Below are 27,642 nucleotides of genomic sequence, written 5' to 3' on the forward strand. Positions count from 1 at the left end.
CATATTTTCTTCTGTTTCTTTTTGCGCAAGGGGTGTTTGCGCAAAAAGAAGCCATGTAGCCGCTTTCGTTTTGGGCAAAAAACCCATTTTGCGCAAGATCCGTATGCCTGTCCTCTCTGGGACAGGCATATGGATCTTGCGCAAAATGGGTTTTTTGCCCAAAACGAAAGCAGCTACATGGCTTCTTTTTGCGCAAACACCCCTTGCGCAAAAAGAAACAGAAGAAAATATGCTAATGATATTGTGACTTATGCTAATGAGTCTCTCATTAGCATATTTTCTGTCACAAAAACTCGCAATGTAGACAAATCCTAAATAGACAACAAAGACAATCTAGACAACGGGAACGCAACATATGAGGAGGGTGATGACTGGTAACATATCATATATGTGTGTGGACTTTTTTTCTTGGGGGAGGATATAGTTTTATTTTTTAAAGGGTTCTGTGGGTCTTCAGCCAACAATGGGTTTTTTTCCATAGAACCTTTCTGCTTCTTCAGATTGATCTTGGAAATTGATGATTAGTGCCATCAATATGCAGATGACACCCAACTCTATTTCCCTGTGACATTAGAAGCAGGTGTGGCGGTGACTGATCTAAATCGGTGTTTGGAGGTAGTGATGGTTTGGATGAAGTCAAATAAGCTGAAGTTGAACCCAGATAAGACTGAGGTCCTGTGGATCAGGAGGCCATCTCTTCAGGAATGTGGCATGGCACCTGTTCTAGATGCTCCCAGGATGTGGAATTCTTTTCCTCGGGATACTCGCATGGCGCCAACACTAGCGTTGTTTCGGCATCAGTCTAAAGCTACCCTTTTTATTCATGCTTTTATTAATATTTGAATTTGTATGTGTGTGTTCCTCCTTTCTATATGTTTTTACCTGGTTATGTCCCTCTGGGGTCTCATATTTTAAATTTTTATATATATTTGTATTGTGGGTTTTTTTGTAATCCGCCTTGAATATTTTAAATAGAAAGGCAGGATAAAAATATTTAAATAAATAAATAAAAATAAATAAGATTGTGGTACACCATGCCCAACCAGGGAGCATAGCCTACAAAGAGAATATACAATATAACCAAACTACCTCTCCAATGAGGCACTGTGGCAGCATTTGACAATACAAATATTTTGGTTTTCAGCCAAAATATATTGGATTTTGGCTGAAACATTTCACCCTAAGACCACTGTCTGCTGAATGGGCTTCTTTGTAAATCCTAATTTTATCTTGCCAGAGGAGGCTGTGAAGGCTAGGACTATAATAGAGTTTAAAGAGAAGCTAGATAATTTCATGGAGGTTAGGTCCATAAAAGGCTATTAGCCAGGGGATAAAATGGTGTCCTCGGCTTCTGTCTCTCAGAGGCTGGAGAGGGATGGCAGGAGACAAATCGCTTGATCATTGTCTTCGGTCCATCCTTTCTGGGGCACCTGGTGCTGGCCACTGTCGGTAGACAGGATACTGTCCTAGATGGACCTTTGGTCTGACCCAATACGGCCGTTCTTATGTTCTTATGTTATGTTCTATCTGAGATCACTCTGTCTGCAGTGACCTTGTTCCATGCACCACAGGGACACTTGTAGGCAAACCTGGAACAAGGAATACTGGCCCAGGAGAGTTCCTCTGATGAGTCTTAGAGTTTTAGCTTGTTACAATCAGCAACAGTTCATTAATATCTTTGGAGTTAACTGACCTACAACTGGAGTCAAATGAGAATTGGGCAGCTCAGTAATTGGCAAAGCATTGTAACTGTCTTCAAGTCTAAATACAGTCTTTGTGTTTTGATGCAACTAAAAACGTATTCAACATTTTGTTCCTTCCTAAACTTCTTATAAGTTTCAAAGATATTATTTTGAGTGAGTACGTCATATATTCTATGGTAGCCCTGTTACAGTTCTCTCTTTCTTTGTTGTGTGTAATGGCTGGAGGTTAAATACTGACAGTTTGTCATTTGGTTTTGGCATATAAGGTTAAAAAATATCACTGCAAGATTCCTCTTGAAATGGTGACCCTACTGGTTGTGTTTTCATAAATATCTATGATATTCATTTTGGTTATTAGTGCTGGGCCCTTCATGAATTTGTAGTCAAGAATAATAAGGGTGAGCACTTGTCATCATGAAAAAATACAAATAATCTGGCTTCTTCAGCAGTTATAACAAATTATTCTCAATGGAGCAGAGAAGGGAATAGAAAATCTAAGCTATATGTGGCATTTATAGCATCTGCACATTCTATATGTTGGGGCTTGAAAGCAAAGAGATATTCAAGGACAGAGTCTTTCTTCATTCACCATTATGGAAAAGTTAAAATCCTAAAACAGGTCAAAGCACTCAGAAATTGCAGAAGTCTAAATATGACAAGACAAAACCCAGAGGAAAAAAAGACAAGTGCAAGTCCTCCATCACATAAAGATTTACAGGGTTTTTCTTGTTATATTAGAATCCTTTTATCACTATTTGCCTTTACTTGTCCTCCATATTCACTGTATTGCCTGCCAAGAGCTGAATAAATGACTCATTTATTTTCTGGAATTTGTCTCTGATTTTTGGAATATAATGTTAATTCTGAGGATAATTTTAAAGTTCTCTGCATTCCACAATCGATTCCAGCAGCTTTCTCAAACTTCTACACCTATTGCTAAAACAAATATTAATTTAGACTAACAAAACTACATAGCTTTTATGTATGGACAAATATTTTTCTTCAACAGGATGTACTTGCATTTTGAACAAAGTTACTAAGGTTGCGGTAAAATTATTTATATTGTATCCAAACCAGTTTATACATCCCTAGCATAAATTATGTGGACAATTTTTAAAGGAAGTTTCACCACTTTATTTTAGACAAAATGGTCATGAAGTTCAGAGAGTATAAGATTCTACCAGGTACCGGGCACCTTCCATAACATGCTCAGCACCCTAATCTTCCAAACTCTCAGGTGGGTACTCAGCACCAAGGCAGCACTAGGTAGAAAGAACTGGGTCCATAATGATGATCTTTTCTTGTGGCATTCCTAATAAAGAAACATACAGGTACTGAACATTAAACACAATATTAGCAGGTATCCATGATAAGGATTTAAAAGCCATTTAAAACATACCTTAATTAGGTACTAACTTATTAACATATTTTAAAATGCTTGAAACATCCATGCAGATTGTATAGAGTACACTACAAGCATGATTAAAAAAGCAATATATAGATGGGGGGTGGGGAAATCAGCAGACATTTTTGCAAGCTCTAAGTATAGGAGATATCCAACTGGAAAGGAAAGTCATTAATCTGTTATTTAAGAAAGAGTAGACATGCACTCAAAAGTTACAAATTAGTTTGTTGAATGCAAAAGTCCCATTTAGACTATTTTGTGCCACACTTTAAATGTGCCCCACCCTAAAACACATGGAATATTTGACCCTGTGGAGACCACAGACTGGAACCAAATCCTACAAATCCCAATGAAGGAAGAGTAGATACATTGTAATCATTTAGACCACACTATGAATGCCTTATGCTGGTGAAGGGTTACTTGTTCAAGCAGCATGAGTAAGAGAGTCACAATCTGGCCCTCCATTGGCTGGTAGTTTTGAAAATGCCATCTTTTTAAAAGTTAAATAATGTTTCCACCCACTGCACAAAGGGAATATATATATATATATATATATTCTGAAATGTGTATGTACTCTACATACTATTGTCTTTTCTGACAAAAGCACAAAGGATCAAGAAAAGTTTAGAGAAACATCACATTTGTGACAAAAGAAAACAATGCATTATTTACATGTAGTATGAACACATATGATTTGTTAACTATGTCATGTTTACAGACATAAAACCAAGATGATGTAATTTCAAAATTAAAAGTTGTGTTTTTAAATAAAGGAAGTTGTGAATTGAATGTGCATTGTTGTTGAAAAATCCCACCCCAGAAGTGGCTGTCATTCAAAGTCTATGAAAATTTAATGTATAACATGGAAAAATCTTTTGGAATCCTTCAGAAAATAATAATAATAATAGGACTGTAAGGATCTTCAAGAGGTCATTTAGTCCAGTCCCCTGAATTCATGGCAGGCTATTATCAGGAAGATCCCTGACAGATGTATGTGACTAGCCTTCTTTTTAAAATCTCCAATGATAAAGATTCCACAACTTCTTTGGAAGTTTATTGCAGTACTTAACTATTGGACAGTTCCAAAATTTTTCCTAATGTCCAAACTCAACCACCCTTGCTACAAAATAAGCTTATAACTTCTGAGGATAGGGCAAGAAGCAGAGGAGACAAATGTTATTCCGTTCTTTGTGTAACAAGTTTTTATGGACTTAAAAACTGATATTAAATCTCCTCTCTTCCAGATTAAACAAACCCATTTTTTTTTCAAATCTTCCCTCGTAGGTCATGTTTCCTAGATCTTTTCATCTTTTGTTGCTCTTCTGTGGATGTTTTCCAATTTGTCAACATCTTTCTTGAAATATGTCGCCCAGAATTTAATACAATACTCTGGTCGAGGACTAATCAGCACAGAGTAGACTGGAAGAAATCCTTCTCATGTCTTGTGTACAAAACTCTTGCTAATACATCCCTTACAATGCTTACCTTCTCGCAGCACTGTTGATTTATATGTAGCTTGTGGTCCACTATGACACCCCCTTTCTCAAATCCCTTTCTGCAGTATTTTTCTCGGGTAGTCATTTCCTATTTTGTATGTATGCAACTGATTCTTCCAGAAGGACAGACAGATCATTACACAGTGGAGTACTTTTCATTTTACCTTATTGAATTTGATTCTTTTTACTTCAGACCAGTTCGTCCAGATCATGTTGAATTTTAATACTATCCTTCAAAGCACTTGCAACTGCTCCTTCCTTGGTGGTATCCTCAAATTTTAATTGCAAACTATGTAATTATATAAATCAGTGATAAAGATATTGCACAGAAAGGGACCCAGAACTGATCCCTTTAGGATCCAATTTGATATATCTTTCCAGCTTGATTACATACATGTACGTTATTTTATTTACTGTTCTGACTTGGAGGTCCATGTATGTGCATCAAGGCAAATCAATACATATCCAATGAGTATTTTTCTTCCAATATAGCATTTTTTTCTTTGTATTCTTTTGACAACTTTTAAAACGAAGCATTATCAGTCTCTTGCAAATCTATACAATACAGATGTGGTTATAATTACAAGCATCATTTGGATTGTTTTAATGAAAGTTACTTTTTACAGCTTTTATCCTATTCTGTTTGCACTGATCAGTTAAAAAAGTTAACACCATTGTGAGTCACCAAGCAACTTGCTGGAGTCCATGTAAAGAAATATACTCTACTTAATTATCTTAGCATCTCTGAAAGATCATACAAAAATTAGATTTTCAATTACCTTCAGACAAAGCAATGATATTTTGTGTTATCCTTGGAGTACTTGAGTGGATGAAGAATAGGGAAGTCAATAGTCATTAGTAACCATGTCATCCAATATTGAATCACTAGTTCAGTATTTAAATGTACCTCTGTTTGCTAAATTGTCTGCCTAACCATATGTATTTTGTAGGCTTCTACATTTTATTACTTGGCCACTAAAAAAAAGTTCCTATCAGGAATGTAAAAGAGGCTTTGCATATTTTTACAATGCCTAGAAACAGACTTTTACCAGAGTTCACAGACCTCAAAGTACTTAAGCACATGCTTAATTTTAATAATCCTATTCCAAATAAGACTCCGAATCAACAGCACCCTTAACTATGTACTGGACTCTAATAATATGTTTAAGTGCTTTGCTGAATTGAGGCCATAAAAGGGAAAAGAGGGTTACCAAGTTTTCATTTTTACAATTTTCTGATCTGTAGATGAGGAGCATCCTAAATATTCAGCACTACTAAATGTAAATGATTTCTCATTATTTCTATAGAAGAGATTACTCCAAACTAACAACTGAGAGTGAGGAAACATCTATTTGAACCAGCTTAGAATCTTGTTCTTCACTAACACCATGTCCACATATGAAATCTTGCAGTGCAAAACATACTTTTATTATGTACATAGAATGTGTGTGTCAGATCTTTAATTGGGGTAAAGCAATGTAGCTTCACTGAATTCAGTGGACAATGCTGATTCATTGCAGCTCAGGTTATAGCCCATAACATGTTTTAAAAATATAGAGTATATTACATGCAAGAATTGTAATATATGAAAGTGGCTGCTTTCAAGTATCAATAATATATGCTCTAATACATTAAGTCATCTATATAAAACATATGCTTTATACATATTTTATATATTTTTAGTATTCAGATTAATACAAAATTCTTAGCCAAATCTTAGATCCTCCACCTAAAAAGCTTCAAAACCATCTGCCTCAAATAATCTCAAAACTAATTCCATTCCTTATAGGTTTTTATACTATGTTCATCACAGTAGTATCTGAGCCCTTTTCAGTAGTACTGTATTAGGCAATGTGAATACATTTGTCATGTTTGTTCTCATATCCTTTCCCCAGAGAAAGGAGCATATGCAATGGAATGTGTTCTTGTTTTAAATTAGAGCATCCTTTGTCATGTGTTTTTATCTGAGAAGGCAAAGGCAAAGAAATGAGCCTGGCAGTTGGAATGGAAAGTGGTGAAAATGCTTAGTTTCTGGGGGACCTCATGCCCACAGTCTGGAATCAGCCACTGAAGAAAGTTCTGTCTCCCTGTCACACGATGCACATCCTCCAAGCCATTCTGGGTATCAGCACTGCCAGGCCAATGCCGCTTATCGTGCCTGCACTCCACCTCTCACGCAGCTGCAGTCCCTCTCTCCATCCATGAACCTCCAAATCATCTTTGACTTGGCCCTCCAGCCAGGTCCTCTTACGGGGGTAAGAAAGAGAAGAGGGAGGAATATATATCATGGTCACAGCTCACCAGCAGTCTCGGGCAGTTCTCCCATTCATGGTCCTAGGGTCCACTCTCTCAGTAGCTAGTAGGGGAACCCAGACCTATCTTCTACACATGGACATGTTCCAGCCAGGTACTATTTAAACAACAGCCCAGCTATGGTTCCCTCCTGCTCCTTGCTGCTTTTCCTCAGCCTCTTCCTTACCTCCTGGTCCTCCCCATTCCTCTGGGTTTTCCAGTGTCTCAGTTCCCTCCTCCCAGGGAATAGGCTCCATGGGCTACTTGACTCTATTATTCCAAAACAAATTTCCCTGTTCCCAGGGAGTCACTGCAGATCACCTTAATGCTGTCTCCTTTGTTTCTGAATTTCTGTCTTCATAGCAGCACTGCCTTTTTCCACACAGGTGAGCTTCCCTTAATTAGGGTTTCCCCCCAAGGTTTAATTCTTCCAGACTGAAGCCTCACTGGCTGATTGGTCTCACTTGACCCAATTTAGCTCTTGCACAGCTCATTCAGGGAGTATACCACATTACTGTTTGAAACAGACAAGCTTTACTCAAGTTTCAGTTCCTTTTCATCCATTCAGAAATTATCATCCTATTACCAATGGTCCTCCCCCGAACATGTGGTGGCATTACTGTTTTGTGGCAGAGAAGGTGAATGAGAAGTGCTAAATTAAAGTGGGCAATGTGACTATCTGGGCCTGTGCATGTTTGTGTTTATAAATATATTATGTATCACAGGGAAAGCTAAGGATTTTGCCATAGAATGGGTACATTTAACCCTCAAAGGCATCTAGATTTTAAAATGAATAGATCAGAAAACTGCAGGAGGATACAACCACTCAAAATAAATGCAAGTGTGGAATTATTTCATCCATAATGAAGCTTTCATGACAGAGGAGACATATAAGATATTCATATTTGAAAATGGTATCTTGAACAAAAAATAAATATAGTCATCAATATTTGAAGATTACTTCTCTGCTACCACTTCCATATTAACACAGAAATAAATAGGAATCACTACTTTTACTTAAGCAGACTTTGAATTAGACTCATAAGGACAGGTGGAAACAAAAACAGGAAAGGGATATAGTAAAAATACATGTTGGTTCAGGGCTTGATAAAAATAAGATGTTGTTATGGCGTGCAGTGGCAAAGTCACTAAAGAAATGCTGTCAAGTTCTGAGTGAGGCTGTGCAGCTTAGGTCTGGTGTCTATTTGGCAGTTGTATCACAATCACTTACTAGATTCCCCAAAATACTTTTAGAAGCGGAAGTAAATTTACTAAATGTTCCTTCTGCTCTTAAACAAGATTGGATGCAACTTCCTGGAGAATCTTCTCCACCTCTCTTTTGTAGAGTTTTCCAGTTTTCCCCTGGACCTCTCCAATGACTGTGCTATAATTAGAGCTGCTGGTTTGTCACCGTAGGAAAAACGTCATGAATACTGTGGTTTTCCCAGTTCTCTGTGATTTGTCTTTGTGTCCATGGTTTCTGTCCCACAAGGCAGGGCCCAGCTCCCCACATCAGGCATAGTGCCCTAGTGCATGAACACCGCATAGTTTTGGCCCAGCTGCCCTTTCATCACAATAAGGAGCTAGGGGTAGATGGAATGAGCGAATGGCTGGGCAACCCAATGCATAGGGTTGCAATGCTGATCGGGTCTGGCCTATCATCATGATAAGGGGTGCAGCCAGGCCAAACCTGAAAAATGCTGCAACCTTTTGTGGCAGATCACAATGCCCAGAGTGGGGAGCTGGGCCCAGCCTTGTGAGTAGGCACAGGGTGAGTATGGGTCAGGCTAGGACCCCACTACTCCGCCCCCTGATCCTTCTTTGTCACAACATTGATTAAAAATCATGGAAAATGTAACTTTTATTAAATTTACGGTGACTGCTCCATCATTTCTTATTAAAAAATGTGGTGACAAATCTGGAGTCCTAGCTATAATTAACTCAGAAAAATCAAACATCGAAAAAGAGATTTAACAATATACACACAGACAAATCCCCAAGAAACAACAACACTGGAAAATTACATCCATAAATGACAGTAAATGGCAAAGAAAACAAAGAATAATAACCCTTCTCTCCCCAACTAACCAGCTTCTGTACTACAATGATCATATATCGGAGAAGTGAGAAGAAATGCAATTATTGGGTCATTACAGGATTGCTCCATACTAGCAACTTCCAATATTTTAATTTAGAAATCAAATTGGGGTGAAGTCAGGTCTCCTTTTATTCAACCCTCCATGCTTATTTACTTTTTTGAGAGGGAGAGGGTCTTGAATAAATGGTTCCAATAGTAATTCACTGAAGCAATGTGCTTTCTTCTCTAGACCTCTGAAATTACTGTCAGAAACATTTTACTTATATTTAGTCTTACTTTCAACTCATTCCTCATTTTATATTCCCTTAGATCAAATTTCCTTCCCTGGTGCTAACACCTTTCAACTACAGTTGATGATTAGCAATTCACCAGATGTCTTTCTTCAACCAACTGCCAGCACTGAACAATGCAACATTCTTTATCTCACCCAGTAGGACATTTATTTGAAATTTATTTCTGAAATCATTCATAATTTTTAATTTAAACCCAAATCCAGCAGGATATTTAAGTACATGCTTATCTTTACTAATATGCCTAAAATCAGATATAGGGTTAAACATTTTGCTAAATGGATACATTAGTTATTATAGTAGATATTATCTAATTTTAGAAAAGATAGGCACCCGTGGGTAAATCCAAGATGTTTCATTTGTTTGGGGGTGGGGTTTTTTTGGCCAGTTTTGGAAGCAGTTTGCTGATGTGATGGTATAATACTACAATATTTATTTTTGGAAATATTACCTTCTGGGGGAAATTTTGGTATAATCTGGTGGCATACACTATTTCAGAAAGGCATGAATCTTAGATATCTATAGTCATTAGGCTGCTGGTATTTTCATGATGTCATAATGTAGCTATTACTGTGTACTGCAAATTGATAATGCAACATTATGGTTTGTTATTTATATACGACTGGCCATGCACAACTAATTTAAATAGAGGTTGCAAACTATGAGAGTTAATGAACACTTAGTAGACAGGTATAATAGGTGAAATAATGAGAATGCTTAGTTCTCAGCTAGCAATTTTAATTTCTTTTAATTTTTAAAGCACTTTACAAATATTAGCTAATTCATTCTCAGAAAATTCCTGTGAAAGTAGGGAAGATGCTCATTAAAAATTCATATAATAAGTGGAAGGTTTTAACACATCCCATGGTGTAAACAGAACAGCTTGTGGTGAAGTTTAGGTATTTCTCTCGTGTCAGAGTTCACACTTTTCATCTCTGATTAATCAATTTAATAGCCTTCCCCTCTCTCTCATTTACACATTTTTTCCTCAGCATAAGAGCACTCTTCCCATCTGACGTATATATAAAATAATGGAATTGCAGCAGAATTACAACGCAGTCCAAAAAATCAGATTGCACGCTTCTGGCATTTGCCTGGCATAAGCCAGAATGCTTCTTATGATCATTCTTTTGGAATGTAGCAGGCCTTTGTCTGTCCACCAGCCCATTAATCACAAATGTTTTAAGCATGTTTTAAAAATCAAAGGCTGGATCATAACTTGTTCATCTGCCTGCAGCAAGCATCCTCCATGCATGGATCCGTGCCACTGTAGAGATATTAGAGGGGTAGCCATGCTAGTCTGTAACTTTAAAAACAATGAGTAGTCCTGTGTGCACCTTAGAGATAAGCCACAGGACTATTAATTGTTTTTACTGCAGAGATATGTCATCAGTGTTCTCCCCCAGCCCTTTCAGCTCCTCCTACCCAGCTCAGTCTAGGTGAGAATCCAGAAAAAAATTACCAGTAGTTCTGGGGACTGAAGCCACTTACAAATACCTCTCACAAACCCAGGGAAGCATAATGGACGCATTCCACAAGGCAAACCTTAAAGGGGCCCTCCTGTGAGTTTTCACATGGAAGGGAATAATCTTGAACCAGTGTTTTGATGCGAGAGCGTAACATTACTTATTCTGCAGTCTCCTGACAAACCTACCTGATGTAACCCAATACCATTTATATTGGAATGACAAGAAACAGATGCCCAGAATTAGATATTAGGCTGCAAGAGCAATAGTTCAATCTGAATGAGCTTGGCTAGGACATCGTTTGAGCTTTGAATATCATTTGTATTTGTACTTTGTAATGATTGTACCACAACCTACAGATGGATGCCAGACAAACTGCGTTATTTAGCTGGCAAAAGTGAAGGTTTCCACTATGTCTCTTCATATCCCTCTGAATGATCATATATTAGAACAATGAAAGAGGAATTAATTTACATGTAAGTAACCCATATGCAGTGAAGATCTGTAGCACAGACATACCATTATGACCAAATGATCTGCTAAGGATTACAGCTCTTATATCTTGCATAATTAAACATCACAAATAAATCCTCATTCTGATTAAGGAAATATGCCTTCAGACTCAGAAGTCTGTTCTTTTCTATCCACTGAGTTTTTTTCAGACTATCTTAAATTAAGATGCATGTAGCAGCTTTTTTGATCTGCCAAGGCCTGTTTAATTCTCAGAATAGCTAATGCACCTGAGAATGATAAGGGAAGAGTGCCATCATTTGACAGCTACATCTTACAGCTTTTAATTCACACTGCAAACTGTTTGACCTACTTAGAGAAGAATTACAACAAAAGCTTGAGAAAACACAAAGAATATCACCCCATAAACTGATAATTCATAACTAAGCTACCTCAGTATCTTTAAAAAAAAAGCAGCACTGGTGACAATGTGATTTTGACATCTATATATGTGTTACTGATGAAACTATACTCATAAAAAATTCATTACTGTATGCAATTAAATGCCTGCCAGCTCTAGGCAATTATGCCTTTGGCATTGTCAGGCACACTGGATGAGATGTGGACAAGCCATGCTGCAGCCAGAATCCCAAAAGGAACTCTTGCTGGCTCATGTAAAATTGCACCCTAGATTGTACCTTGCAATATAGGTTAGCAAAACAGCTATGCCATCATTGCTGAAAGCAGGGTGTGTTTCTCCATCTATGGATAATATCACACATGCAACTGTAGATTCCACATGTTCTCACACACATTCCCCCCATCTTTTCCACATTTGCACCTATATATTGAAAACCCCAAAAGATATGAAAAGGGGGTCTATAGCAAGGTATCAAAAGTTCCCCTTCCCTATACATGGGAACCCACTAACCTAATCATGTGCTTAAGTTCATAGCCCTCCCCTCCAGTAATATTTACTCTTTTATATAGAAGGGAATCCGAAACTAATATTGACAGCATCTAGTGCCCCATAAGTCCTCACCAATATAAAAAATGAGAAACAAAAAATATACTCCAAGCAGTTTTGAATCTGAAAAGAGGAAAGTGCCAGAGACTCCATGAAGACCACAAAGGTTTTCCTTATTGCTGGTGATTTTACATGAAAGGTGTTCAGATATCACAATGATAGGCAGCAGTAGAAATCCCTACAATAGATGGATGGATTAAGCTACAAATAGATGAAACATGAACTGTCGGGTTGGAGGAAGGTTATTAGCGGAGTTCCTCAGGGATCAGTTTTGGGGCCAATTTTATTTAATCTTTTTATTGCTGACCTTGGCACCAAAAGTGGAAGTGTCCTGATAAAATTTGCGGATGACACAAAGTTGGGAGGTATTGCTGATTCAGAAAAGGATCGGGATATCATACAGGAAGATCTGGATGATCTTGTAAATTGGAGTGATAGCAATAGGATGAAATTTAATAGTGAGAAGTGTAAGGTTATGCATTTAGGGATTAATAACAAGAATTTTAGTTATACGCTGGGGACACATCAGTTAGAAGTAACAGAGGAGGAGAAGGACCTTGGAGTCCTGGTTGATTATAGGATGACTATGAGCCGCCATTATGACATGGCCGTGAAAAAGGCTAATACGGTCTTGGGATGTATTAGGCGAGGTATTTCCAATAGAGATAAGGAGGTGTTAGTGCCATTATACAAGGCATTGGTGAGACCCCATTTGGAGTACTGTGTGCAGTTCTGGTCTCCCATGTTTAAGAAGGATGAATTCAAACTGGAACAGGTACAAAGAAGGGCCACTAGGATGATCCGAGGAATGGAAAACCTGTCTTATGAAAGGAGACTTAAGGAGCTTGGCTTGTTTACCTTAACCAAAAGAAGGCTGAGGGGGACATGATTGCACTCTTTAAATATATTAGAGGGATAAATACCAGGGAGGGAGAGGAATTATTTAAGCTTAATACCAATGTTGTCATAAGAACATAAGAATGGCCGTACTGGGTCAGACCAAAGGTCCATCTAGCCCAGTATCCTGTCTACCGACAGTGGCCAGCACCAGTTACCCCAGACAGGGTGGACCGAAGACAATGATCAAGCATTTGTCTCCTGCCATCCCTCTCCAGCCTCTGACAAACAGAGGCCAAGGACACCATTTTATCCCCTGGCTAATAGCCTTTTATGGTCCTAACCTCCATGAAATTATCTAGCTTCTCTTTAAACTCTATTATAGTCCTAGCCTTCACAGCCTCCTCTGGCAAGGCGTTCCACAGGTTGACTACACACTGTGTGAAGAAGAACTTTCTTTTATTAGTTTTAAACCTGCTACCCATTAATTTCATTTGGTGTCCTCTAGTTCTTCTATTTAGGGAACTAAGAAATAACTTTTCTTTATCGGCCCTCTCCACACCACTCATGATTTTATAGACCTCTATCATATCCCCCCTCAGTCTCCTCTTTTCTAAACTGAAAAGTCCCAGCCGCTTTAACCTCTCCTCATATGGGACCCGTTCCAAACCCCTAATCATTTTAGTTGCCCTTTTCTGAACCCTTTCCAAGGCCAAAATATCTTTTTTGAGGTGAGGAGACCACATCTGTACACAGTATTCAAGCTGTGGGCGTACCATAGTTTTATACAGGGGCAGTAAGATATTCTGGGTCTCATTTTCTATCCCTTTCTTAATAATTCCTAGCATCCTATTTGCCTTTTTGACCGCCGCTGCACACTGTGTGGGAGTTTTCAGAGAATTGTCCATGATAACTCCAAGATCTCTTTCCTGATTTGTCATAGCCAAATTAGCCCCCATCATACTGTACGTATAGTTGGGGTTATTTTTCCTGATGTGCATTACTTTACACTTATCCACATTAAATTTCATTTGCCATTTTGTTGCCCAATCACTCAGTTTGGTGAGATCTTCTTGGAGTCCCTCACAGTCTGCTTCTGTCTTGACTATCCTAAACAGTTTTGTATCATCTGCAAACTTTACTACCTCACTGCTTACCCCTTTCTCCAGATCATTTATGAATAAGTTGAAAAGGATTGGTCCCAGGACTGACCCTTGGGGTACACCACTAGTTACCCCTCTCCAATCTGAAAATTTACCATTTATTCCTACCCTTTGTTTCCTGTCTTTTAACCAGTTCTCAATCCAAGAAAGGACCTTCCCTCTTATCCCATGGCCATGTAATTTACACAGGAGCCTTTGGTGAGGGACCTTGTCAAAGGCTTTCTGAAAATCCAAGTATACTATATCTACTGGATCCCCCTTGTCCGTATGTTTGTTAACCCCTTCAAAGAACTCTAACAGATTAGTAAGACAGGATTTCCCTTTACAGAAACCATGTTGACTTTTGTCCAATAAATTATGTTCTTCTATATGCTTCTCAATTTTATTTTTTACTATTGTTTCGACTAATTTGCCCGGTACTGAAGTTAGACTTACCGGTCTGTAATTGCCAGGATCGCCTCTAGAGCCCTTTTTAAATATTGGTGTCACGTTGGCTACCTTCCAGTCATTAGGTACGGAAGCCGATTTAAAGGATAGGTTACAAACCACAGATAATAGCTCAGCAATTTCCCATTTGAGTTCTTTTAGAACCCTTGGATGAATGCCATTCGGTCCCGGAGATTTGTTAACATTAAGTTTTTCTATTTGTTCCAAAGCCTCCTCTAATGACACTTCAATCCGGGACAGTTCCTCAGATTCATCACCCACAAAGGACGGTGCAGATTCAGGAATCTCCCCAACGTCCTCAGCTGTGAAGACTGAAGCAAAGAAATCATTTAGTTTCTCTGCAATGGCTTTATCGTCCTTGATTGCTCCTTTTATAGCTCGATCATCTAGGGGACCCACAGGTTTTTTAGCAGGCTTTCTGCTTCTAATGTACTTAAAAAACATTTTGTTATTTCTTTTTGAGTTTTTGGCTAGCTGTTCCTCAAAATCTTTTTTTGCTTTTCTTATTACATTTTTACACTTGATTTGACAGTGCTTATGTTCCTTTTTATTTATCTCACTAGGATTGGACTTCCACTTCTTAAAAGATACCTTTTTGTCCCTCACTGCTTCTTTTACATGGTGGTTAAGCCACGGTGACTCTTTTTTAGGTCTCTTGCTATGTTTTTGAAATTGGGGTATACATTTAAGTTGGGCCTCTATTATGGTGTCTTTAAAAAGTTTCCATGCAGCTTTCAGGGATTTGGCTCTGGTCACTGTGCCTTTTAATTTCTGTTTAACTAACCTCCTCATTTTTGTGTAATTCCCCTTTCTGAAATTAAATGCCAGGGTGCTGGACTGCTGAGGTGTTCTTCCAACCACAGGAATGTTGAATGTTATTATATTATGGTCACCATTCCCAAGCGGTCCAGTAACAGTTATATCTTGAACCTGATCCTGCACTCCACTCAGGACTAAATCGAGAATTGCCTTTCCCCTTGTGGGTTCCTGTACCAGCTGCTCAAAGAAGCAGTCATTTAAGCCATTGAGAAATTTTATCCCTGCTTCTCTTCCTGAGGTGACATGTATCCAGTCAATATGGGGGTAATTAAAATCCCCCATTATTATAGAGTTCTCTATTTTGTTAGCCTCTCTAATCTCCCTCAGCATTTCAATGTCAGTATCGCTGTCCTGGTCAGGTGGTCGGTAATATATCCCTACTGCTAATTTCTTATTATTGGAGCATGGAATTACTATCCATAGCGATTCTATTGAACATGTTGATTCACTTACTATTTTTATTTCATTTGATTCTACATTATCTTTCACATACAGTGCCACTCCGCCACCCACCCGGCCTGCTCTATCCTTTCTATATATTTTATATCCCGGTATGATTGTGTCCCACAGATTTTCCTCATTCCACCAGATTTCAGTGATGCCTATTATGTCAATCTCCTCATTTAATACGAGGTACTCTAGTTCACCCATCTTATTAGTCAGACTCCTAGCATTTGTGTACAAGCACTTTAGAAATTTGCCACTGCTTATTTGTCTGCCCTTCCCTGATGCATTGGATTCCTTTGTATGCGGTTCTTTGTCTGCTCTGGCCCATGGTTTGCCCTCTCCCCTCCTCTCTTTCTGACTACAGCTTAGAGAATCTCTATCAATGGATTCTCCTCTAAGAGAAGTCTCCCTCCGATTTACGTGCATCTCCACACCAATCGGCTTTCCCCCATCTCTTAGTTTAAAAACTGCTCTATGGCCTTTTTAATGTTTAGTGCCAGCAGTCTGGTTCCACCCTGGTTTAGGTGGAGCCCATCCTTCCTGTATAGGCTCCCCCAAAAGTGTCCCCAGTTCTTAATAAATCTAAACCCCTCTTTCCTACACCATCGTTTCATCCATGCATTTAGACTCTGAAGCTCTGCCTGCCTACCTGGCCCTGCGCGTGGAACTGGAAGCATTTCCGAGAATGCCACCATAGAGGTCCTGGATTTCAGTCTCTTTCCTAGCAGCCTAAATTTGGCCTCCAGGACATCTCTCCTACCCTTCCCTATGTCATTGGTACCTACATGTACCACAACCACCGGCTCCTCCCCAGCACTACACATAAGTCTGTCTAGATGCCTTGAGAGATCTGCAACCTTCGCACCAGGCAGGCAAGTGACCATACGGTTCTCCCGGTCATCACAAACCCAACTATCTATGTTTCTAATGATCGAATCACCCACTACTAACATCTGCCTCTTCCTAACTGGCGTTCCCTCTCCCTCAGAGGTATCCTCAGTGCGAGAGGATACCGCAACATCCTCTGGGAGGAGGGTCCCAACTATGGGATGGTTTCCCTCTGCTCTCATTGAATGCTCTGTTCCCTTGAAACTCTCATCCTCCTTAAGAGCACTGGGGCTCTCAGACAGGAGGTGGGACAATACTACAGTGTCCCGGAAAGTCTCATCAGCATAGCTCTCTACCTTCCTTAGCTCCTCCAGTTCAGCCACCTTGGCCTCCAAAGCCCGAACTCGGTCTCTGAGGGTCAGGAGCTCCTTGCAACAGGTGCACACATACGCCACCCACCCACAGGGCAGGTAATCATACATGTTACACCCGACGCAATAAACAGGATAGCCCCCACTCTGCTGCTGGGCTTCTGTCTCCATTTTTCTAATGAATAAGTTTAAGTATAAACTGGGATTCTTTTTAAACCTCTGGAGTATAGATTATTTTAAGAGTTATGTTTTAAAGAAGGTCAGAAGTCACTAGTGCCCTCTAAACTCCCACAACTCCCTCTCCAAACTCTCCTGTTAGCTGTTCCTGGTCGCGTTCTCCCTGGTCGCTGAGTCACAGGCTTATATAGCTCTGGTAGCCCCTCCCCCTGACTGAGGCTCATCCAATTAACAGAGGCTTCTAGATTTCAAACCTTTTAGAAGCTCCTTCAAACAGACAAACCAACCAAACAAACAAACAATCCAGACAAACACAAGCTCAGCAAATAACTCCCCCCCCCCCACACACACACACACACTCCAGACAGCCACTTACCACAAGGGTCCCATTTTTACTCCTCTTTTACCTGGAGAACTCCCTCTCCAAACTCTCCTGTTAGCTGTTCCTGGTCGCTGAGTCACAGGCTTATATAGCTCTGGTAGCCCCTCTCCCCCCCCATTTGTCACAAGAACAAATGGATATAAGGTGGCTAGTAGGAAGTTTAGACTTGAGATTAGATGAAGATTTCTAACTATTAGAGAAGTGAAGTTCTGGAATAGCCTTCCAAGGGAAGTAGTGGGGGCAAAAGATCTATCTGGTTTCAAGATTAAACTAGATGGGTTTATGAAGGGGATGGTTTGATGAGATAACATGATCTTGGTAACTAATTGACCATTCATTATCAGTGGGAAATAGGTCAATGGAGGGATGATAGGAGTTACTATCGAGAACTTTCTGGGTGTCTGGCTGGTGAGTCTTGCCCACATGCTCAGGGTTTAGCTGATTGCCATATTTGGGGTCAGGAAGGAATTTTCCTCCAGGGTAGATTGGCAGAGACCCTGGAGGTTTTTCGCCTTCCTCTGTAGCATGGGGTACAGATCACAGCTGGAGGATCTCTGCATCTTGGGGTCTTCAAAGTATTTCAAGGCTTCAATATCTGAGATATAGGTGAGAGGATTATTCGAGGAGGGGTGGGTGAGATTCTGTGGCCTGTACTGAGCAGGGGGTCAGACTAGATGATCATAATGGTCCCTTCTGACCTTAAAGTCTATGAGTCTATGAGATCAGAATGAAAATCTTCTTTCTCACTGCAATGAGGAAAACATTTATCCATATCCCTGATGTTGTAATAGCCTGCATAGATGTGCTGTCTTGGTGGTGTATCATCAGGACAGTGCGGCATTAAACGGAAGTACACGTGGGCAGGTGAAAATTGCAGACATTTGATGTCTCCAGTTAAAGGACTATTTTACATCCCAGTCTCGCTGGCTCTATATCTACAACAGAAGACTTCTGCTTCACATTACAGAAATATTGTAAAAATATTTACCAGTCTGCCATTAAATCATCTACTGAGCTTTGTTCCTGTCTACATGACTTTCAAGCAGCATCCTCAGCACAACATTATTAAAATCAGTTGTGAACCATTGGAAATATGCTTTCAAAGAGAAAAAAATCATTTAATCAACCTTGCCTAGATCCTTTCCTAAAGCTCTTTTTTTCTACACATTTATGAGGAGTGAAACTGAAGTTGTTAGTCAAGTGGCTAAGATGAGTCTGCAGAAGGAAGAGCTGTAATCAGTAGCTATGAAGTGATTCATAGCTCCTCTGAATTTGCACAATGTCACTTATGGGTCTTATTACACCCTCTCACATTAAATAGATGGATGCTTTTTCTGCCCACCAAACTTTGTCCCAGAGCAAGACTGAAACAGAGAAGACTGAAGGATAAGATGATTAGATACTTTTCTTATAGTTTTAGTACTTTCTATTCAAAAGTCTGAGTATAACTAAGGATAACAAATAGGGCTAGAGTCTCTCCTGTGAAGAACTCTGCTTAGTGTTGAAGAGAGATAGGAACATCATGGGGCTTGTTAGAGCGCATTGATTCTCAGTATTGGGACCAGGTCAGATGCAACTTAGAACAGCTGATTAAAGGCTCTGGATTGTGCCATTTGAGTAGGGTCTTTAATGGACTGCGTACTAGAGAAAGATTGGAATAGAAGAGCTCTACCTTGACATTTCCTCTCTCTGCCTCTTCTGCCAGATGTGGGTTCCGCAGCCCTGAGACCTAAATACAGCACACTTGTACTAACAAGGAGCGCTCCTTCATCAGAGAACTTTCTGCTGAGGATTTGTGGCCAGCCCATCGTGTATTTGCACCACCAGGGTACTGCAAATGGGTTACACAATGCAATAGAAAACCCTGAGTCCAAGACACCTTGGAATAACTTTGGAAGTGCAAATCAAGCAGTATACTAGATGTACATATAAATTCCAGCATAATCAATTGTGGCTAATAAACATTATAGTGAGATTTCTATCACGCTTTTAATAAAGTTGATCAGCGAAACTGACACACACTGTTGTATATCCTTCTCCTGACAGACTAGTTCATATTTTTAATCAAACTGTAACAAGGAAAGCATGAGGACAGAGATAATAAGGGAAATAATGTTTGAACTGAAGGATAAGTATCTGTTATGTTCCAATGCTTGTCCTAGATTGCTTGTTCTCAAATGTTTCTAAGGCATTTAGTTTGAGGACCCTCCTGTTCTAAGCAAAACTTAAAATTGTACTGAACAAACCCTTTGTATTCTTACATTGCTTGTTGATGAACCATCTTAATTAAGTGGAAGCATATTCAAAACACTGGAGACATGAATCATGTGACAGTGTTGCAATCATTATGGTTAAATGTAGAAAATACAGAATCAGATTCTTCTCTCGATTACATTAGTGCAAATCTGGAGTAACTCCACTGACATTAAAATTTATTCATTTACTTTTTAGACTTATACATGCAACTAGTGATAAATAACTAGTGTCCATAATTATAAAATATGGTGTTTATAGAGTATTATTCTATATTAGCCAATTTTCTGTTATACAAATGTATCTTCATATGCTCCATCCTTGAATTATAGGCCTGTTATAATATTTTTAAAAGCACAATAGCAGTACCAAATGTAGATAGGTGAGCTCTCTCTTCTTATGTGATGTAGTTTGTTTGAATGCTGATTTTGCTATCAACACATAATATCTCATACTTTTGTTTCCTAGTCATTCCTACCCACTTAATATCTGATTTCCCTTAAGAACCATCTCTGCCCTGGACAGTGACAGTGTAATGATATTACTGAAATTAAAAGTGATGCTATTTGACCAGGCAAAGAAATGGCGGTAAGGAAATATATTTTCTGCACTACAAAAATAATTCTTTATAACAGAAGTAGTTCAGTTCTTTCTGTATCACTATTTTTGAGAGCATTTAAACAGAATAGTAAAAAGAAACTCCTGGTCATACCATTCAATTAACCCTTTAAACCTTGCAATGGAAGCCCATCTATAGGAAGAGGTAGAAAATAACAACTGCGGTGCTTACCCATATGATGGATGCAGCTATGGGTCTTATCCAGATGTTCTGCTCTTTCCTGACATCAGTGCTCTAATCCTGTAAGACAGGTTGTAGTACGTGTGGTGCAAAGGCCTGATCTGCACTAAGGATTTAAGGCAGTATAACTAGGTTACTCAGGGGTGGGGAAAATCCCCCCCCCCACACACACACACTCTGAGCAATGCAGTTAAAACTGACCTAAGCCCCAGTTTAAATGACACAGGGTCAGTGGGAGAATCTTCCTGCTGACCTAGCTACCACCTTTCAGGAAGATGGATTACACTAACAGGGGAAGCCCTTCCATTATCATAGGTAGCATCTTCACTGAAGCACTGCAGCTGCTCCACTGCAATGTTTTGAGTGCAGACAAGCCCTAAGATACAATGGTGATGGGCACTGCAATAGAATGTGGATAGTAGATATGAAGTATGATTGAGTTATGGGTATCATTTTTTTATAAATGTCACACACGCCTCAGTTTACCTGACTTCATAGAGTTAAATCATATGAGAAAATCAAATCAGAGGAAATGTAACAATGACAAAAATAAGGCTCTTCCAAGGAAAAAGGGGATGCTCCTGCCTGTCTCCCTCCATGCCAGAAAGAATTACCCATCACAGGTCGGAGTCTATTCAGTGTTCCCAATACAAAGAGGGAATCAGACCATTAAGGGTCTTGGGCCTAGAAAAAGAGATGAATGGGTTCTCAGAAGCAGCTGAATAGGAGTCTGACAAAGAAAGAGCCATAGAAACTTCAGCAGGGGAGGCTGTCTCCCCCAACACAGAGATGAGAGTAACTGGGATGCCATTAATTCCCCAAAGCAAGCAAAGAAAGGTTAAAGTTTATGTAAGGGAAAAATATGCAGACAGTCACTATTATTTTTAGCCTTTGTTTTGTGCACTTTGTACCCTTTGGAGAAATAGTGCTTTGTTTTGAAGAAGTTGTTTTTGAGTCACTTTGCCGGTTTCAGGTCTTTGACATTAAAGGTCCCAAATGCAGTTGGACCTGTCATGTAAACACAATTGAAAAATGGGAGCTTCCAGCCAGGGGTCCATTACTAGAGTGGTTGGACTATAGATTCCCCATCCCCACCCAACCCCTTGAGACACATGCAGGAAGCCAACCCTGCTAACTCAGGTATACAACCAAGGGGGCTTAAAAGGGTCTAAAGCACAACTTTCCCTGTCACCATGAGAGATACGTAGTTGAAATCATAGATGATGGATGCCATAACACAGTAACAAGGTTGCAGTGTGAGAAATTCAGTTTGGGGTTCAAAGTATTTATCAACTAAACTCCAAAATAGAGTCAAAAAATCACCACTCTAATTAGTGTCATTTTAATGAGAAAGGAAATATTGTCTCATATACAAAGGCAATGGCTATTTATCTCAAAATTCCAAGAGATATTTAATTTCCATGTAGATGGCACCAGACACGGGCACCAAGAGATGCAATTTAACTTTTTAAGTTATGAATAGGAACTGTTAAAGAGTAGCAGCTACATTGCCAACCTAGCCCTAGATATGGGCCCAGCTTACACTAGGACTGTAATTCCTCCACAACCCTCTGCTTTTCATTATCCAGCAGCTGCTCTTGGGACAACTGCTCCATCTTCTTGATTTAAAATTATGATTCAGGGTATGATTTAAACATGAATATTCTAATACATAAACTGACCATATTAAAACGACTCATAAATGTCCATATAAAATGAGTGTTTTTCCCATTACTTGTTTCCTAGTTACAGCATGAGGCAAAATAAAAATTATACACAATTCAGCAAAAATGATCCATAAACAAATGAGCAGAGTCTGTTAATATTGGAAACATTAAGGAATTTAAATCTAACATATATCATTAAATGTTTAATATAAAAGATGCTTGTAGATTAGAAGATGATTTAAGTTTTAGTTAGAAATATGCTGATTACCTAAAACTGATTTTGCCACCAACTTAGCATGCCTATAAATTTGCAAATAGATTACAGAGATTTCAGCTTTGTCATCTGCACTATAGAGTTTGCTTTTATCAAACTAAATATCTCTATTGGCCTTTGTTGTACGCAGTATCTGTATGATTACATGCAGGATTGGAATGGTGAATTTGAAAGGTTCATTACAGTTTCATACTCCATTCCTGAACACAAAACCTTTGCCTATATAACAAATATCTAATATATAAAGGAGAACGTTTGTAAGTTTGTGTGCTTATAACTTGGGGTATGTCTACACTACAGCGCTAATTCGAACTAAGCTAATTCAAACTAACAGATCCAGACTAAAAAACTAGTTTGAATTAGCGTTTTGCTAATTCGAACTAGCTTGTCCACACAGAGTGGACCCTGAACCGGGGTTAAGGATGGCCAGAAGCAGTTCCGGCAGGGCATCAGATGAGGACTTAGAGCGTGGAGCTGCTGCCTCAGGCTAGCCGAGGGCTGTGCTTAAAGAGACCCGACTCCCACCCTGGACAGACAGTTCTCAGGGATTCCCCGCTTGCAAAGCAGTCCTGGCTTGGAGTGCCCTGAGTGTCCACACTGGGCACATCACAGCACTCGGCCATCAGCCCGGCTGCACTTGCCGCAGGCTGCCATCTGGGGAGAGGAGGCAATTGGGGGGCTGCAGGAGAAGTTCCACACCCAGAAGCCCGCAGAGCCAGCCCAGTCCTCCCCATCGGGGGCTCGTAACCCATTCCTCCCTCACCTCCTTCCACTTACCCTTCCCTAGCCCCCCTTCCTGATGTACAAAATAAAGAAAATGTGTGGTCAAATATAGAATCTCTCTTTATTGAACAAAACTCGGGGAGACTGGGAAAAGGAGGTGGGGGAGGAGAACAGAGAGGCTGGGAGAGGGGAGGGCAACTAAAATGATCAGAGGTTTGGAACAGGTCCGATATGAAGAGAGGCTAAAGAGACTGGGACTTTTCAGTTTAGAAAAGAGGAGACTGAGGGGGGATAGGATAGAGGTCTATAAAAGCATGAGTGGGGTAGAGAGGGTGCATCAAGAAAAGTTCTTCATTAGTTCCCATAATAGAAGGACTAGAGGACACCAAAGGAAAGGAATGGGTAGCAGGCTTCAAACTAGTAACAGAAAGTTGTTCTTCACAAAGCAAAGAGTCAACCTGTGGAACTCCTTGCTGCAGGAGGCTGTGAAGGCTACAACTAGAACAGAGTTTAAAGAGAAGTGAGATCAAGTCATGGAGGTTGGGTCCGTGGAGTAGTATTAGCCAGGGGGTAGGAGTGGTGTCCCTGCCCAAAGTTTGTGGAAGGCTGGAGAGGAATGGCACGAGACAAATGGCTTGGTCACTGTCTTCGATCCATCCCCTCCAGGGTCCCTAGGGTTGGCCTCTGTCAGCAGACAGGCTACTGGGCTAGATGGACCTTTGTTCTGACCCAGTACGGCCATTGTAAGCTCAGGGCTCAGGGTCGGGGGTCTCAGTGGACCACCTTGATTTTCATGCACACCTGCTCCTGGGTGACCAGGCTGGCAGCTCTCCTGCCCTAGACGGCCACTTTCCTGTGCCTAGTGCGGAGGTCGTGGACGAGGTCCACGATGTCCGCACTAGACCAGGCGGGTGCCCGCCTCTTGTGGTCCCAGGCAAGCTCCCGGGAGCCGCCAGCCTGGTCCCAGGAAGAGGGAGAGGGCTGGGGGGCATCGGGTGCGTGGCTCAAGCCATGCCAGGTGCAGGGTCTGCTAGCTGTATGCTGGCAGGCTTGCACCTGGCACAAGCACCGTAGCCAGCCCGTGGCCCTTTAAGGTGTCTGGGGCCGGGAGGGGCGCAATAGAGTTTCCCTGGTGTTGGCCAGAGTGGCCACCAGGGAAAGCTGGGGAGAGCTAGCCTCCCACTAGTTCGAATTCAGGGGCTACACACCCCTTAATTCGAACTAGTAAGTTCAAACTAGGCTTAGTCCTCGTAGAATGATGTTTACATAGTTCGAACTAAGCGCTCCGCTAGTTCGAATTAAGTTCAAACTAGCGGAGCGCTAGTGTAGCGCCTATCAAAGTTAATTCGAACTAACCTCCGTTAGTTCGAATTAACTTTGTAGTGTAGACATACCCTTGGACACTATAAGAGCTAACACAACCAAACTTTGCATAGGATAGCCTTTCATCCAGGATAAGGTTTTAAGTTATTTTTGGACCCGATAGGGCCCGAGTTCAAGCTGTAAAAAACAAAAAGGAACCCGTCATGCTGCAGGGGCCCTCCCACCCTCAGTTCTGTGCCCACCGCCCCACCCACCCTATGTCCTTGCCCTTTCCTGCCCACAAGGTTACATAAGCAACCTTCTTTCTCCCCCCCCCTCCCCCGCACCAGCAGGCAGTGCCCCGACCCACACACGCATAACGGCTCGGGCACCCGCCCTGCCCCCCCGTGCCACTTGCAGCCCCGGGCGTGAGCTGGGGCACCCCTCCTGCATGTAACCTCCCCTCCACCCAGGTTGCACCTTCCCAACGCTCTCCCCCTCCCCCCCCGGGGATGATGTGAACCTATATTTTAGTCCTCATAGAAATCAGTGTAACTTTTCTACCTTTTCAAAAAAGATAATGGACTACTGTTTTTCTACATTTTGAAACGCCGGGTAACTCCAACTAGTTTAATATAAAAATAACCTTTTTTCCTTCAGTTTTTGCATCTGAAAAAAATATTACCATTATGACTGTAAATCATTACTTATGCAGTTTGCCTCACTTCTCTTTCCTGTCAAATAACATTCTAATAGACTCACTCAATTGAAAAACTTCCATTTTGCAACCTCCTTTGTGTAGCTTTCCACTTCAAAACAGGACATGGCTACATACAATTTGAATAGATTGAAGTGTGTGAGTGCATGTTTTGGAGACTCTTGGATTTCTCCTTTTGTTTATCTGTACTCTTGTAAATGGATAAAGGGTCATCAAAATTTAAATCCTTCCCCTCCCCCCCCAACATTTACATTCCTACTGTTCAGAACATTTCGATTCTTTCTCTCTTTGAAAATTTAGATGTGGGCAGTAGTGCTAAAAGCTTTAATCAAGGAGCTGAATCATGTTTTCTTTTCCTTACTTTAAAATGAATTGAGCACCATATGAAAAACACTGTAGTGAGAGCACAGAAATCTAAAGTCCTCTGCACAAAATAAACAGCAATGTGTCCCCTCACACCATTTTGCTATTGTTTTGTAAGCTTAAGATCAAAACAAATCTTTCTCAGGGACAGAGGATAATTTGGTTTACACGCTTATTCAATATGCAGTCAGTTGTGACTAGAAATGGGAAACTGATTCAGGCAAAATAAAGATCTCTCTCAAGATGAATTGACTTTGACTTTGAAAAAAGTTCACAACAGTAGCCTGATATAAATGACATTCTAATATCCATATCTAGTTACAAAGCTGCACAAAACATTCAGAAGTTTAATGGTGTTTGAAATATAGCAAAAAGGCAAGGATAATTACCTATTGAAGACATAACTGTAGCTGACTGAATATCCTTTAAATCTTTTGGTTAACAGCGGTAATTTTTTTTAATTACAAAATAGCCAAATAAAAGTGCATCTCTGAAATAGTTTAAGGTCTGACTCAGTAAGGTACAGAAAGGCATGTGCATTACTTAAAGGTGAAGTCCTGTTACCTAGCTAAATCAATGTTATGAGTGAAGCACTCTCTGTATACTGCTCTTAATAAAACTAGTGATCCTCATCTATTATATATTTGAGAGAGTTTGTCTGTTTGTCTGTTCAAGAACTCATAAAAAGTAAGAGCTAGAATCACCAAATTCAGTATACAGTTTCTTCTTATAACTTAAAGCAAGGTAAGGTATTGGTTGTGCCAGGAAAACGGGATGTGCCTAGAATGGGATTGCTTTTCGTAAAACCATACAGAAAGACACACATAATCACCAGGCGGGTGAAACACCCTCCATCCCCCTATCCCTCAGTCCAGGACTTCTCCAGCCCAATCCTCTCACCCTACAGGCATCCTATGAGGGGGAGGGCTGAAGCTCCCCCCCCCCCCCCACCAAATTCATAGGGGGAAATTGCTGTCTGTTCCCCTTTATCAGGGAGGGGGAAATGCACAGTTTACTAAATTTCTCATTTTGGCTGTGGAGCACAGGGAGAGACAATCTGTGCACTTTGCTCTTCTCCTTCCTCTCCCTGTCAGGGAGTGAAAGCAAGCAGAGCTGGCATGAATCTTGGAGGGAGGGGGGCTTTGCTCCCATCCTTTACTAATATCCCCAGCCCAGAGCTCCTTCTCACCCCCCAACCCTGATTACAGCACTCCACCTATACCCAGCCCTTTGCCCCTCTTTAGGGAACCGAGCAATACCAGGTAAATGTGCCTGTTGGAAAAAAAATAAAAGAGGCAACATTAAACTGAGAAAGATACCATCACCACTCACACTTTTGGAAGTAATGTTATTTTAAAGATTGTTTATATATTCTTCTCTAGAAAGGTTTGCTTATGCTGAGGCATGATTACTGAATATTGCAATTTCATTTTCCAGAGATCTCACCATCTCTCTTTGTCAGACTGTTAAGACAAGTTTCCCTAATATCTGAGTCAGGTGAAAAAGAGATATTTATGTACGAGAATTGTTTTCAGTAACTCTGAGGTAATATAAAACATCAATTCCAAGATCAAGCTGTGCAGCTCCTCGTGCACATTCCAGTGGGAAATTCTAAAGATATGGCACATATCAGTGTCTCCTATAACTCCACGGGACTGTGAGGGAATGTCTACACTACAGAGAAGATTGAAGCTGCCACCGTCAATCTTCCAGGGTCCAAATTAGTGGGTTTAGTGAAGACATACTAATTCAAACTGAGAGGGTCACTCCGATTGATGATGGTTCCACACAGAATAAGGGAAGTTGAAGGAAGAGTGTCCTCCCTTCGACTTCCTGCAGTGTGAA

General features: G+C 40.4%; 1 long non-coding RNA gene across 1 annotated transcript in view; it reads right to left on the bottom strand.

The window, feature by feature from the left end:
* Nucleotides 1-228: 228 nt before the first annotated feature.
* The window catches only part of LOC112545578 (uncharacterized), a 178,301-nt gene continuing 150,887 nt past the window's right edge, over nt 229-27,642 (bottom strand). The window contains exon 4 of the long non-coding RNA XR_016349447.1: nt 229-3,015. This is a non-coding gene — a long non-coding RNA (uncharacterized LOC112545578). The remainder of the gene's footprint in view (nt 3,016-27,642) is intronic.

This window comes from Pelodiscus sinensis, chromosome 4 (genome assembly GCF_052426305.1).
Source record: "Pelodiscus sinensis isolate ZL-2025 chromosome 4, ASM5242630v1, whole genome shotgun sequence".
NCBI classification, from domain to species: Eukaryota; Metazoa; Chordata; order Testudines; family Trionychidae; genus Pelodiscus; species Pelodiscus sinensis.